Genomic DNA, 14,956 nt, shown 5'->3' with positions numbered 1-14,956 from the left:
GATGACCTCAGATTTTAAGTCCCATAGTGCTCAGAGCCATTTGAACCATCTGAGGCTCGTAAAATTCTGGGCAAAATCTATATTGAGGCTGCTATTAGTGAAAGAACGTGCAGAGGGTGATTTCAAAGCTTCAAGAACTGTGATTGTGATGTCGACGACGGTGGAAGAGAGAAGGTTTTCGAAGCTGCTTGAACCGATGGAAACAATCGCAGGAAATCGTTATCAAAAGCAGTTGCGCTTGGGCCGAGTACTGAAAGAGAAACGGCCACAATACAGTGGCAGACATGGAAAAGTGATTTTGCAACACGGAAATGTTCGATCCCCAGTCGCAAAACCCATCAAAACGCACTTGGAAATGTTGGAATTGGAATCCCTGCCCTACCCGCCGTGTTCTCCGGACACTGCTCCCTCTGACGGCCACATTTCTCGATCAGTGGCACACGGCCCGGCTGACCGGTGCTTCCAGTCATACGAACAAGTGCGAAATTGTATTGATTCATGGATCTGCTCAAAAGACGCGGGATTCGTATGCTCTACGAAAGATGGTAGAAGGTAGCGCCCAGAGATTGCTAATATCGTAATATTTTTGTGACTTTTTTTCACAATAAATCCTCGAATTTCGAGAAAAAACGGCGGAAGCAATGTTATAGACGGAACGATAACAGTAGGTGTGGTACTGATCAAATGTTTTTCGGAAATCGAAAAATACTGCCTTGGTTCGTTGGCTGTCGGGATATCGTTTGAAAAAAGTGCGAGATGAGTTTCACACGATCAGTGTTTTCGAAGTCCATCGTCACTGGCCATTTAGAATGTCATTGTGTGCGATATACCTCAGAATGTGTTCTAAAATTCCACAGCAAATGGATGTCAAGGATACCCCTGGTGATTACCAGCGGTGGAGTTATTTGGAACTTTATGCGCAGCGATCACTATTTTTGTTGGAAAGCAGAATACCTAGAGTGGCGTAGTCACTTCGTTATGAGGGTCGCCACCTTTAGCCCTATACTCCTGACATAAGCGGGTTCGCACGGCTGTACTGCACACGCGCACCTGCTAGAAAGCTTGCACTGTCCCTTCCTGGAAGCGGGCGGTGTCGACAAAGGCAGGAAGGGACAATGGACGCATTCCTCTGGTTCCCCAGTCAGCTGCCTCGATTATCTGAGAACGCTCCTGCGAACTTCATACTATCCGTTCTGGCTGCAGGTGATTACATCCTCCAATGCTCATTTATTTGCTCGAGTAAGGAGCAACGTAACGAGCATATCTGCAACAACCCGTGCAGTGTTTTTCACTATTATAGGTACAAACGAAACGGTTGTGAGTAGAGCACTGTTTAATGAGCAAATAATCCTAATAAACATACGTCCGGAAATAATGGTTTCGCCATACCAAGTACGCAGTAAGACAAAAAATCAAGGCACCACGAATCAATTATCCGTATGGGGCGTGTATCCGTAAATGTGATGTACATGTGCAGACATACAAATGGTAAAAATTACGTGAAAAACTGGATAATTTATTCAGGAGAAAGAGCTTCACAAGTTGAGCAAGTCAATAACGAGTTGGGCGACCTCTGATACTTAAGCAAGCTGTTATTCGGCTTTACACTGATTTAAAGAGTTGTTGGACGTCCTCCTGAGGAAATCGTGCCAAATTCTGTCCGACTGGCGCCTTAGATCGTCAGAGTCCCCAACTGATTGGAGGACCCTACCCATGATGCTCCAAACGTTCTCAATTGGGGAGAGATCAGCCGACTTTGTTGGTCAAGGTAGGGTTTGGGAAGAGGACAAGCAGTAGAAACTCTCGCCGTGTATGGGCGGGCACTATCTTGCTGAAATGTAAGCCCAGGACAGCTTGCTCTGATGGACAACAAAAAGGGGAGCAGAATACCGTCGACGCTGTAAGGGTATCGCAGATGACCACTAAATTGGTCCTGCTGTGAACAGAAATGGCACCCCAGACAATCACTCCTGGTTGTCGGGCATATGATGGGTGTTAATTGTCATCATTGGCGGTCTCTGCTTCGAACTGTCCGGATGACGAGCAGGACGCGTCGGTAGTCGCCACGGACAGCGTTGAAATGCCAACCTGACTACCGTCCGCCTTACACCCCCAAGAACCAGCAGTGACTGTCTGGGATGGTATTTCTTTTTACAGCAAGACCCCTTTGGTTATCGTCCGCGGCACTGTTACAGCACAGATACGGTTCGCGCTGTTTTGTTGCCCGTCATAGAAAGCCATTTTGGCCCGAGATTTCAGCAAGATAATGCCCGCCCGCACGCGGCAACAGTTTCTACTGCTTGACATGGAAAGCCACTTCGGCCTGAGATTTCAGCAAGATAACGCCCGCCCGCACGCGGCAACAGTTTCTACTTCCTGACATGGAAAGCCACTTTGGCCTGAGATTTCAGCAAGATAACGCCCGCCCGCACGCGGCAACAGTTTCTACTTCCTGACATGGAAAGCCACTTTGGCCTGAGATTTCAGCAAGATAACGCCCGCCCGCACGCGGCAACAGTTTCTACTTCCTGACATTGAAAGCCACTTTGGCCTGAGATTTCAGCAAGATAATGCCCGCCCGCACACGGCGACAGTTTCTACTTCCTGACATGGAAAGCCACTTTGGCCTGAGATTTCAGCAAGATAACGCCCGCCCGCACGCGGCAACAGTTTCTACTTCCTGACATGGAAAGCCACTTTGGCCTGAAATTTCAGCAAGATAATGCCCGCCCGCACACGGCAACAGTTTCTACTTCCTGACATGGAAAGCCGCTTTGGCCTGAGATTTCAGCAAGATAACGCCCGCCCGCACGCCGCAACAGTTTCTACTTCCTGACATGGAAAGCCACTTTGGCCTGAGATTTCAGCAAGATAACGCCCGCCCGCACGCGGCAACAGTTTCTACTTCCTGACATGGAAAGCCACTTTGGCCTGAAATTTCAGCAAGATAATGCCCGCCCGCACACGGCAACAGTTTCTACTTCCTGACATGGAAAGCCACTTTGACCTGAGATTTCAGCAAGATAATGCCCGCCCGCGCACGGCGACAGTTTCTACTTCCTGACATGGAAAGCCACTTTGGCCTGAGATTTCAGCAAGATAACGCCCGCCCGCACGCGGGAACAGTTTCTACTTCCTGACATGGAAAGCCACTTTGGCCTGAAATTTCAGCAAGATAACGCCCGCCCGCACGCGGCAACAGTTTCTACTTCCTGACATGGAAAGCCACTTTGACCTGAGATTTCAGCAAGATAATGCCCGCCCGCACACGGGGACAGTTTCTACTGCTTGCGAAACTTCTCGTTGACCAGCAAGCTGGTCGGACCTCACCCCAGTGAGAACGCTTGGAGCGCTATGGACAGGGCTCTCCAAGCAGCTCCGGGTTTTGGCAGTCCAATGAGCCAGTTGGTCAGAATTTGGTACTATATCCCTCAGGAGGGCATCCACTGACTTCGTCCACCGATTCCGAGCAGAATCTTCTTGTATAAGGGCCAAAGGTGGACCAACGCGTCACTGACTTGCTCAATTTGTGAAGCTTTCTCTTTATCAAATCATCCAATTTTTCTGAAACGGTAACCATTTGTTCGTCTGTACATGTACATCACATCTACCGATTTCTGTCCCATTCGGATAATTCTTTCCTGGTGCATCGCTTTTATTTTGTCTTAGAGTGTACTCTGCAATACGTCTGTTCGTTTTGAAATAATATGTATAATGGCAAGATTGCCAGTAAAGGAAAGAGAAGTTCAGAGCACTAATAGTATGCAACCAACTGAACATTCCGGTAGTTTACCAGTTTCTACTACACCTTAAAATTGTGATCTCCACGTGGAAAATGAAGACAGTGTGAAAAAGAACAACTCGAAACCCTTCCACATCCGATTAGGCTGATTTTGATGAAAAAGACGGTAAACCGCATAGACCGAATCAACTGGAATTGAGTGATCTCGTTCGAGATCTTGATTTGTAGAAGGAGGAGGCCGATCTCCTAGCGCCAGTACTACAGCAATGCAATCTTCGCGAACTCGAGGGATGCTGCACACTTCACTTACTAGATGTGAGCCACAAGACAACGATATCACAAAGCCACCACATGATTCTTTTCGCACCCAACCAACAGTCAGCTATTCTTCCAACAACTGAGAACGCTTAGAATGTTACTGTCGTTCAGACAGCGTCGAACAGACTTCCCGTCTCGTTGGCATACGTAATTAAAATGTATCACTTTCTCATAATCCATTAAAATACTATACTTTTGCCTATTGTATATCACATAAACAGAGCTAATAAACTTTTTCCTTTGTCATATTCATTTATCTCAGCCGAAAACTAGTAGACAAATGAACTAAAGGGGACATTTCAAAAATTTGTTCTGTTAGGCAGAATCTGCATACATACAGCGCAAGAAACCATATGGTACATCGCAAAGTTTACCCTGTACCACCACTAATCATTTCCTTTCCTGATTCACTCACAAATAGAACAGGAGAGAATCGTGTGTCTATCTGCCTGCGTACGAATCCTAATTTCTCCTGTCTTCGCGGTCCTTACACGAAATGTACGTTGGCGGCGGTACAATCGTTTCGCGCTCAGCTTGAAATGCCGTTTCTCTAAATTTTCTGAATTGTACTCTTTGAAAAGAACGTTGTCTTTCTTCCAGGGATTTCCATTTGAGTTCACCAACCGTCTCTATACAGGGTGACTCACTAACTATTGCCATCGAGAATAGCTACGAAAGTATGACAGTAGTTGAAAAGTTTGTTGGACATTTGTTGCACGGGACAACGGGGGCCATATTATGACATTGGTTTTATGTTGGTAGGTGCGGTCGTTTCAGAGATATGAAGTTCAACTTTGTTTTTTTAAATGGGATGCTGTAGTTTGGTACTTATTTTTTGATAGCGGCTATCGAGACGAATCCAATTATGTGTAACATAAAGGTCTTTGAAGGTCAAGGAAGGTCACAAAGGTGGCATGAACGTCCATTTACAGAAGGTGTTCGAAGTGATGACCATTGGTATCAATGCAGTGCTGCAATCTTCTTATCATGGATTCAGTGGTATTCCGTATCATATTGCCACTTATCGTAGCACATGATCTGACAATTCTCTCTCGTATGTCGTGCAAATAGCAAATATTCACCGAATACGGCGTATCCATCTAACGTGCCATTGACTCGTAAACACCGTTCGACGGTTTCGCAGTACAACACTAATAGGAACGGTAAGACTAGTATCGGCGAATCAAGCGAATGTGAATGACGTATTCCTTCGAAGAACAAGTCGATATGCTTCTCATTTACGGAGAATGCCAACGAAATTCAGTGAGAGCTGGAGACTTACACGCTGAAAGATATCCTCAACGTACCCACCCTACACGTCGTACATTTAAATATGTGTGTGATAAATTGAGAACAACTGGAACTTTAACACATCGGAAACATATCCGGCAAAGGAAAGTTACTAACGAGGAAACGGAAATTGGTACTCTCGCCACTGTGGTTCGAAATCCTTATGTTAGTTTGCGTCAAACCGCAAGGTTGTTCGTGTTCTGCATCGCTATAAATATCATCCTTACCCTATCAGTTTCCACTAAGAATTAATTGGTAAGGATTGTATGCGTCGCACTGAATTCTGCCGATGGGCTCAACTTCAGATTCAGAGCCATGACACATTTATTAATTGATTTTATTTACTGACGAGGCTACATTCACGAACCATTGAAACGTTAATTTGCATAACATGCAATATCAGTCAACTGAAAATCCATGTTGGCTACGGCAAGTTGCACACTAAAAACCGTGGTCGGTGAATGTGTGGTGTGGGATTCTGGAGTACAGAATTATAGGCCCCTATTTTGTCGAAGGAAATCTTAATGGTAGGAAGTACACCAAATTCCCGCAAGAAACATTAGATCTGTTACTGGAAGAAATACGTTTAGGAACATGGAACAGAATGTGGTATCAACGCGATTGGTGTTTGGCACATTTTTCGCTGATGGCTGGAAATGAGTTGCTGAGACAATTCCCAAATTGTTGGACTGGACGTTGGGGAGATGTGTCGTGGCCGGCTCGTTCGCCAGACTTGACGCCTCTGTATTTTTTCTTGTGGGGATTCGTAAAAGACATTGTTTATGAAGACATTCCAATTGCAGCTGAAGATATGTGAGAGAGAATTATCAGAGCATGTGCTTCGATAAGTGCCAAAGTGATAAGGAATACCACTGAATCCGTGATAACAAGATTGCAGCATGTGATGTAACAAAATAAAAGGTGATGTTGTTATTCAATTGAAAAGTTGGAATTTGAGATTTCGCTTACTGTTTTATCAATCACAATAGGCGTAAGACTCATGGATTGACCATCGTCATAAAATATTGCATTATGAAATGTGAATAGTCTTTACTTGCAGTTTCTCGTCGCTTGAAGCAGTCACAGCTAGCGTGCTATTGATTAAGAAATTGCATTATCGTCTTTCTAATTACTTCATGATCGTAGATACGATCATACCCGGTCGTGAAGTTATTCTTATGACAAAACAATTTCGTAAGGGACCAGAAAGCTCTTATTGGCGCAAAAACAACTGTAACATCACACAAAAGGGAAATTCAATATTAAAGCTGATGCAAGAAGACGATAAAACAGTTTTCTTTTTGTCAATGTAACACGCACACTAGACTGCTGATCTTGGTGTCTGTAATCTTAGCAAAATGCATAATTAAAATGAAAATAATACTGAGGAGATGATAGGAATGAGCACTGCTAAATGATTCAGTACTCCCAGAACAAAATGGTTCAAATGGCTCTGAGCACTATGGGACTCAACTTCTGAGGTCATTAGTCCCCTAGAACTTAGAACTACTTAAACCTAAGTAACCTAAAGACATCACAGACATCCATGCCCGAGGCAGATTCGAACCTGCGACCGTAGCGGCCTCGCGGTTCCAGACTGCAGCGCCTAGAACCGCATGGCCACTTCGGCCGGCTATTCCCAGAACAATATTTATTATAAACTAAAACATATATCGTACCTTAAGCTTAGTACTACAGTAACAGTAGAATTTTATGTCCGTTTCATGTCCATTGAGCGCTCTTTCATATAGCCATTATCCTTTTGAGTCACCCGTGCGTCGTTACCATAAGTTATAACAGTTATTCTTTTGTTTTACACTTCACTCAAACTTTGACGTAACACGTTTTTATACATTTAGTAAAAGTTAGATCAGACTGTCACAACTGTGCGTCCGTCTTACTTAAGGAAAACAGTACAAGTGTTTTAGCGCTCAAGGCTTCATGTGTTCTCCAGCGAACAAAATAGTGAAGGATCGCATATTTATCCGTATTCTTCTGTTTGTATTGCCGCCCAAATACGACGAATTACATTATGTAGGAAATTCCACCGTCTCTATGCGACGCCTTATTATACATTAATCATTCTTTATAAACAAGTATTTGCCTTCTGGCTGAAAGTATTAACTACTTGCTGTTTTAATGAAGACAAAAATAGCGAATATCACAAGCACTGCATTCATACCGACGGTCATCACTTCGAACACCTTCTGTAAATGGGCGTTCATACCACCTTTGTGACCTCCGTCGATCTTCAAAGACCTTACTGTTACACATGATTGGATTCGTCTCGATAGCCGCTATCAGAAAATGAGTACCAAACTATAGCATCCCATTTAAAAAGACGAAGCTGGCCTTCATATCTCTGAAGCGACCCCACCTAGGAACAAAAAAGCAACGTCATGTTGCGGCCCCCGTTGTCCCGTGCGACTTTCGTCCTACAAACTTTTCAGCTCCTATCATGCTTCCGGAGTTCTCCTTGATGGCAATAGTCACTCACCTTGTACAATACTCGCGTGTTGATGAGACATACCGGTAACAAATCTAGCACCACGGTTCTGCATTGCTACGATATCTTCCTTTAATCGGAAGCGGTGCTCAGGAATGGGTCACAGTAGTCTTCTATAGGTGACCTACTTCATAGATGAACTGCACTTTTCCAAAACGACTGTGTCAAGCTTCAGAGTACCAAAGCTGTATTCGGCCGTTACAGTCGCAGATTGCTGCCTACCCAGTCCGCCAGATCATTTATGTGTACAGAGAACAACAGCGGTCCTGTCACACTTCGCTGGGGCACTCCTGACGATACCCTTGTCTGTCTCTGAAGAAATCTTCGACCCCCTCACATATCTGGGAACATAATTCTCTACGTCCGGCCATCCTGATTTAGGTTTTCCGTGATTTCCCTACATGCCGGGATGGTTCTTTTGAAAGGGCACGGCCGATTTCCTTGCCCATCTTTCCCTAATCCGAGCTTGTGCTCCGTCTCTAATGACCTCGTTGTCGACGGGACGTTAAACACTAATCTCCTCCTCCTATTCTCTAAGCACGTCTGCAATGGAGCACCGTGGCAAGCGCTTTTCGGAAACATGCGAATGTGGAATGTGCCTTTTGTCCTTTATTGACGGTTCGCTAAATATGATGTGAAAAAAGCGCAAACTGAGTTTCACACTAACGATGCTTTCTAAATCCGTGCTGATTTGTGGACAGAGGTTTTTCCATCTCAAGGAAATTTACTATATTCAGGAATACTGCAGCAAACCGATGTTAAGGACACCCGTATTTAATTTTGTGGGACGTCGTTTTACCCTTCTCACATACTAAAGGCACCTGCGCTTTTTTTCCAGTTTGGAAAATTGCACTGTGCGAGTGATCCACGGTAAATGCAAGCTAAATAGTGGCGGAGCCGTAGAGGTATCTCTGTGAAACCGATCTGGGATTTCATCCGGACCTGGTGACTTAAGTTGTTCTCAATTGCTTCAGTTGATTCTGTACGCCAATACGTATTTCTATGTTCTCCACAGGGAATCCGTATGACCGTCAAACGACGGTATGCCACTTCGCTTCATGCTAGTCTGTCGTTTACTCCATGCCGCTTTCATGATGCAGCCATATTAACGGCTATCACTCTGGCAAGATTCGTCTACTACTTTTGGTGTCTCATTTTATTATCTATTTTCCCCAAGTAGGGCGTGACCTAATTCTTCTATGGCATATTAACTTGACTTGTACGACGTATGTTCAAAAATATCCAGAACCTTGTAGATAAAATTTTTCTGCTCTTATTTTTTACTTCTTGTGCATGGTCTACTTCTCCTCCACAACTGATAAACCGCTCCGAACGCTGTTTTCCAGTTCCGGAAGCAGTCTAGGTACGCCTCCTGCTCGATTGCGCAAAGCGCCTTCTATGGACTTTCTTTTATCTCGTCTATCGGCGCAAACCTTTGCCGTTTCACGTGGGTTTTCAACTGTGGAATTAAAAAGAAGTCGCCAGGGGCCAGGTCTGGAGAACACGGAGGATGGGGCAGCACAGTGATTTCGTTTTCTATGCAACAGTCACGCACCAACAAGACTAAATGTGCGGGTTTTAACGGTTTATAATATTTATTACATTAAACTTACATATATAAATGATATGTCACATGAAAGAGCAACTCAAACAGTTTTACCAGGAACCTCATAAATATCCGCTGGCATAGCGAAGTACGCGATTGGTTGAACTTCACTGTACCCAAGCGCTGGATTGGCCGCAAGGGGCCCCAATGACAGGGCTTGCTCTACATGGCCTCCACGTTCACCCGACCTAACGCCATGGGATTTTTTCCTTTGGGGCTTCATCAAGGATCGTGTGTACGTGCCTCCGCTACCAGCAGACCTCCCTGAATTAAGAAACCGGACTGAAGCAGCTGTTGCTACAGTCACTGAAGACACACTTATCGACGTTTGGGAAGAACTCGGCTAAAGACTTGATGTGTGCCGTGTGACAAATGGTGCTCACATTGAAGATTTGTAAGCTTCTTGGTAAAACTGTTTAAGTTGCTCTTTCATTTGACATATCATTTATAACTGTAAGTTTAATATAAGAAATATTATAAAGCGTTAGCCGGCCGGTGTGGCCGTGCGGTTAAAGGCGCTTCAGTCTGGAACCGCGTGACCGCTACGGTCGCAGGTTCGAATCCTGCCTCGGGCATGGATGTGTGTGATGTCCTTAGGTTAGTTAGGTTTAATTAGTTCTAAGTTCTAGGTGACTGATGACCTCAGAAGTTAAGTCGCATAGTGCTCAGAGCCATTTGAACCATTTTATAAAGCGTTAAAACCCCGATATTCATTTATGAACACCCCGTACTTTGGAAAGAAAGGTGCGTCATCGCTATGGACCTCCATCATTGCTTCCTGAACTTCACACTATTTTGCAGGCGCAATGGTACAAGATTTCGTTGAAAACCACACAGGGCCTGTGTTCATCCGTCCCGAGACCACTGAAAGCTGTTTAGAATGCCAACGCTTTTTACTACGCCGCATTAGGCACGGCAATGTGTTGTGATTTGTGTTGTTTCCAAATTCAGGTCTATCCTCTGTATACAGGGTGAGTCACCTAACATTACCGCTGGATATATTTCGTAAACCACATCAAATACTGACGAATCGATTCCACAGACCGAACGTGAGGAGAGGGGCTAGTGTAATTGATTAATATAAACCATAAAGAAATGCACCGAAGTATGTTTTTAACACAAACCTACGTTTTTTTAAAATGGAACCCCGTTAGTTTTGTTAGCACATCTGAACATATAAACAAATACGTAATCAGTGCCGTTTGTTGCATTGTAAAATGTTAATTACATCCGGAGATATTGTAACCTAAAGTTGACGCTTGAGTACCACTCCTCCGCTGTTCGATCGTGTGTATCGGAGAGCACCGAATTACGTAGGGATCCAGAGGGAACGGTGATGGACCTTAGGTACAGAAGAGACTGGAACAGCACATTACGTCCACATGCTAACACCTTTTTATTGGTCTTTTTCACTGACGCACATGTACATTGCCATGAGGGGTGAGGTACACGTACACACGTGGTTTCCGTTTTCAATTACGAAGTGGAATAGAGTGTGTCCCGACATGTCAGGCCAATAGATGTTCAATGTGGTGGCCATCGTTTGCTGCACACAATTGCAATCTCTGGCGTAATGAATGTCGTACACGCCGCAGTACATCTGGCGTAATGTCGCCGCAGGTTGCCACAATACGTTGTTTCATATCCTCTGGGGTTGTAGCCACATCACGGTAAACATTGTCCTTTAACGTACCCCACAGAAAGAAGTCCAGAGGTGTAAGATCAGGAGAACGGGCTGGCCAATTTATGCGTCCTCCACGTCCTATGAAACGTTCGTCGAACGTGTACCTCACCCCTCATGGTAATGTACATGTGCGTCAGTGAAAAAGACCAATAAAAAGGCGTTAGCATGTGGACGTAATGTGCTGTTCCAGTCTCTTCTGTACCTAAGGTCCATCACCGTTCCCTCTGGATCCCTACGTAACTCGGTGCTCTCCGATACACACGATCGAACAGCGGAGGAGTGGTACTCAAGCGTCAACTTTAGGTTACAATATCTCCGGATGTAATTAACATTTTACAATGCAACAAACGGCACTGGTTGCGTATTTGTTTATATGTTCAGATGTGCTAACAAAACTAACGGGGTTCCATTTAAAAAATCGTAGGTCTGTGTTAAAAAGCATACTTCCGTGCATTTTTTTATGGTTTGTATTAACCAATTACACTAGCCGCTCTCCTCACTTTCGGTCTGTGGAATCGATTCGTCAGTATTTGATGTGGTTTACGAAATATATCCAGCGGTAATGTTAGATGACTCACCCCGTATAGTGACAGACACTCAGTTGGGGGGTAGTCTAGGGTAGTGCCTGCTGGCTTATACTGATTACGTTTAGCAGTTGTGAGGCCGTAAGGCTAAGTACTGGCGGCTACTGGTCACGTGGGCACGCACTGCGCGTACAGCTGGTGGCAGGAGGAGCGCACCCCCACGCGCACACACACACACACACACACACACACACACACACACACACACACATACGCATTCACGCACACTTGGGCACAGGGACAATAAAAACGCCCCCGCACGCGCCCACGCCTGGGCCCGCCGCCCGGATTAAAGCGGAACATTACCCTGGCAGGGCCCGTCTACCCGGCGCCACTGTCGCCCACGGGCGCCACTGAAATCGCGGCGGCGATTAAAAAAAGAACGCTCCGCGAACACGTTGTTGCGGCTGTCGGGACACCTCTTCACAGGCAGACGGGGGCGCGTGCATGGTGCATTATGGTACCAGCTTTCTAGTGCTGGCTACTGTCTCATCGGTGTTTGATTAGCGCTGGGCAGCTCAGGTTAACCGACGAGTAAGCGTCTGCTGCTGACTGTGAGCTGCCTCCGGATACACTGCCCAACAACAAAAAATTTTAATCTTTCCATTCTTTCATGAGTCATGACAATCAAAAATTTTTAATGTAGTAGACACGAGGAAATTGGAGACCTCAAGGTGACTCCGGCTGTAGTCCATAGGCGCAGAGCGCTGTGATTCGCCCACCTCGTAGATGTGTTACCGCGTGTACACTGTCAGCACTGCATTACGTCAGCGCCGGCTGAATGTTGAGAAATCGTGCTTTCAGTCTTCCATGGAACGCTGCTCTAATGTGTGTTTGCGGGGTAGCCGCGCGGTCTGGGGGCGCCTTGCCACGGTTCGCGCGGCTCCCCCCGTCGGAGGTTCGAGTCCTTCCTCAGGCATGGGCGTGTGTATGTTGTGCATAGCGTACGTTACTTTAATTAATATGTAAGCCTAGGTTCCGATGACTTCAGCAGTTTGGGCCCATAGAACCCTACCACAAATTATATATATACCGGGTGATCAACAAGTCAGTATAAATTTGAAAACTTTATAAACCACGGAATAATGTAGATAGAGACGTAAAAATTGCCACATGCTTGGAATGACATGGGGTTTTATTAGAACCAAAAAATTACAAAGTTCACGAAATGTCCGACATATGCAGGTCGTTTGGTGATGATCGTGTGCTCAGACGCCACTTTAGCCATGCTTGGCCTCCCAGGTCCCCAGACCTCAGTCCGTGCGATTATTGGCTTTGGGGTTACCTGAAGTCGCAAGTGTATCGTGATCGACCGACATCTCTAGGGATGCTGAAAGACAACATCCGACGCCAACGCTTCACCATAACTCCGGACATGCTTTACAGTGCTGTCTACAACATTATTCCTGGACTACAGCTATTGTTGAGGAATGATTTCCTGTAATGAACATTATCTTTGCTCTGTCTTACTTTGTTATGCTAATTGTTGCTATTCTGATCATATGAGGCGCCATCTGTCGGACATTTTTTGAACGTTTGTATTTTTTTGGTTCTGATAAAACCTCATGTCATTCCAAGCATGTGTGTCAACTTGTACCTCTCTATCTACATTATTCCATGATTTATTCAGTTTTCAAATTTATACAGACTTTTTGATCACACGGTATATATATATATATATATATATATGTGTGTGTGTGTGTGTGTGTTTGGTATTGACCGAAATACAGGAGCAAGGGCCTACGCGCAGTGCTACTCGGTTGGTACGCGTAATGGCCGAAAAGACATTCGAAAATATCCAAATTTCTGGTATCGAATCTACTGAATTTCCTTAATGAACTAACCAACAGTGGAGAAGGCAGGAACTATATAAATTTTGCGCAAATTTATAAACTGACGGTAAAAAGCGTGCAGTATTTCGATTGTAGGCATTATTAGCACATTAGTAACATTGGCAGAAACTCCAGAACTCAACATGTGATTCGATTCTCCAAGAAAGGGAGGTAAACGACGGTGGACACCTACAGAATTTGACAAATTCAACAAGGATCTTGTGTGTAGAACTGTACTTGGTTATTAAGACAGACGAGGCATTATCTCCGTAGAAAAATTATTTATTCTGACTCACGGATCTCCGTCCTTCGTCTTCGCCTCTCCTTTGCTTTCAGATTCAGGAAGCGTAATGATGGACGTAAAATTTTAATGGAATACAGAGAGAGTGCAGCACAACGGAGTTTTGTGTACATTGCATTTATTGAGTGCTACGGAAAGCAGTTTTGAAGTGTGTATTTCGAGAAAACTTAGGTTTCACAAAACGACGTGGACAAATATGCTTTGCTCGACTTCAATGCAAATATTGGCTTACCTGAACTTACTTTTGTAGAGGGTGTTGTGGATTGGGAAGACAGCCAACCTACTAGAAGGAAGCCGAAAGGCATGCGTTTAAACTCACGCAGGCTGGCGTGAGGTCTGGAACAGGACAAGGAATTGAGACTAGCAAAAAACGTACGTATCTTCTGGAATACTTAACTTTAACCCATAATTGGTGAACATCGCTCTTGACGGTACATGTTTTACAGCATCAATAGTAATTGGTAATGGTGCCTTGCTAGGTCGCAGCAAATGACGTAGCTGAAGGCTATGCTAACTATCGTCTCGGCAAAGGAGAGCGTAATTTGTCAGTGAACCATCGCTAGCAAAGTCGGCTGTACAACTGGGGCAAGTGCTAGGAAGTCTCTCTAGACCTGCCGTGTGGCGGCGCTCGGTCTGCAATTACTGATAGTGGCGACACGCCGGTCCGACGTATACTAACGGACCGCGGCCGATTTAAAGGCTACCACCTAGCAAGTGTGGTGTCTGGCGGTGTTGAATTGGCTAAAATGGTTCAAATGGCTCTGAGCACTATGCGACTCAACTTCTGAGGTCATCAGTCGCCTAGAACTTAGAACTAATTAAACCTAACTAACCTAAGGACATCACACACATCCATGCCCGAGGCAGGATTCGAACCTGTGACCGTAGCGGTCACGCGGTTCCAGACTGAAGCGCCTTTAACCGAGTTGCACTCACTAGGGCTTAAGTCAGGGGAGTGCAGTAGGTGGTATAGCGCTTAGCAGCCCCATCAGTCAAACAAATCAGTAACAGCTTGCTCTGTACATGCTTGAGCGTTGTCCTGCAAAATGATCGTCTCTAACCTGGTCGTAGGTTGTGTTGCAAAAATTAACAG

This window comes from Schistocerca americana, chromosome 10, assembly GCF_021461395.2.
Source record: "Schistocerca americana isolate TAMUIC-IGC-003095 chromosome 10, iqSchAmer2.1, whole genome shotgun sequence".
NCBI lineage: Eukaryota > Metazoa > Arthropoda > Insecta > Orthoptera > Acrididae > Schistocerca > Schistocerca americana.
Note: the sequence above shows the minus strand (reverse complement) of the source record.